This window comes from Pseudophryne corroboree, chromosome 1 (assembly GCF_028390025.1).
Source record: "Pseudophryne corroboree isolate aPseCor3 chromosome 1, aPseCor3.hap2, whole genome shotgun sequence".
NCBI classification, from domain to species: Eukaryota; Metazoa; Chordata; class Amphibia; order Anura; family Myobatrachidae; genus Pseudophryne; species Pseudophryne corroboree.
Window position 1 is genome coordinate 491,513,208 of NC_086444.1, and position 1,964 is coordinate 491,515,171.

The window sequence follows — 1,964 nt, forward strand, 5'->3', positions numbered from 1 at the left end:
AATTCTGGCTTTGTTATATATCAAATATTATGCCCATGCAGCCTCAGTTACATCAGGATGACCGAGAAAAAATGCAAAGAGAGAATGACCTCTCACCGCTCTGCAATCCGTAATGCGTTAGAAACAGGTAATAGTGAGCACCCTGTAGCCAGGCATTTTGCCCAGCTCAAACATCTTGTCCAGAACATCAGGTACAGAATGATAGACCATGTCCCATTAGAGCAGAGGGGAGGAAACAGAGCGGACAAATTGCTTCAGATTGAGGCTAGATGGATAGCCCGACTAGGAATGATTTAGCCGAAAGGGTTAACTGAAACCATTTCTTATTCCTGCTTTTTGAAATAATTCAATTGTAACTTGCTTCATAGGGAGATTTATGTATTGTGATATTAGACATTTTGACACTAGAACACTGTCTTTTGATTAATATAATCAGGTGTAGTATGGAGAATCATATGATATGTTTACACCCAAGATGTTTCATTGTAACTTGTATGCATTTATCCTGTGTATCGGTGACAGCATTTTTGTAGTCTGCTGCTATGGTGATGGGATACACTATTCATGGCACCGTCATACTGCTTGCCGGGTGAGTGATCCCAGGTGGGCTGCCGGGAATGCACTGGAGGTGAGAGCTATAAAGGTATGTAACATCTTCTTATTACACTATAAAGCCTGATGACAGTTGTGCCGATGACTGAAACGTTGCAAACCATAATGATGAGTCTGTGATTAGTTAGCTTTTTTTTGCGCAATTATATTGATTGGTTTTATATATCTACAGTATATCTATATATCTATATATAGATATATATGTATTTGACTGAGATTTTGTGCAGATGTTCTGGAGTATAATTTGTGGATTAATCAGTTCTACCTATTGTGAATACTACATTTATTATATTTTCTTATTGCTATTCCTTTTGCTATTTCAAAATTACTGATACATTGGATGAATCAGATTGGAGATACTCATACTTTTTCGGAGTCAGAAGTTGAAGTCAAAGTGGTATGAATGATGAGGCTGAATCAGTATCTTCTGAGGCTGTGTTTAGAGATTTATTGCCACTAAAGAAAAAGGAGATAGATTTTTACATCAATGGCCTGTATCTTAGCGATTATTATAAAGCTAAAAAAAAGTCCACATGGCTTTAGGGTCTGTAATTGCCAGACAATCGGATGTTGTAAGCCACAATTCTGCAGACAGTGGATTGGCTTTTTGAATAAGTGCTCATGCGATTTAATGGTATTAGTTATTGAGCAATCCACCAAAGAGCTTTAAATAACACCACTCTAAAAAATTATATTTCTATAGTCAAGGATATTTGAATGTATTTCTGGTAATTTGAGGGTGCTGATTACAAATATGCAATTGGTTTTCCCAGATTGGCTCCATTTTTTTAGATATTGCATATACCCTGAAATTGCATTTTTCCCATAAGTGCTTTAGACCTGCTTGTCTTAGTAGTTGTGGTTTGATCTTCATTGTGCACTTACTGCATTTGATACTTTTAGTTACTTGTTTCTTCGTTCACAAACATCACTAAAGAGCTAAATTTGCTGTTTTTCCAGGCAAACATGAGTTTGTGGCGAATACACATTCCTCAAGCAAAGAAAAGACATCACTAAATTGTGAAGCAAGCCTATCTTGAATATTTTGGTATAAAGCTTGGTGATCAAGATAAGCCCTGGGCTCTCCACAGTCTGTAAAACTTGCATAGACAATCTTCACCAGTGGACAACAAAAAAAGTTTGAACTTCGGTGTGCCTATGGTTTGGAGGGAACCCAAAAACCACTCTGATGACTGCTATTTTTGTGCTGTCAATGTTAAAGGTTTCAATAAACACGAGAAACAGAAATGGGAATACCCCGATTTAGAATCTGCAAGGCGGCCTTTTCCACAAAAAGTTTACCATGTTTATATGTTGTTTCATCAAATAAATATTCATTTTGAGTGTCTTGA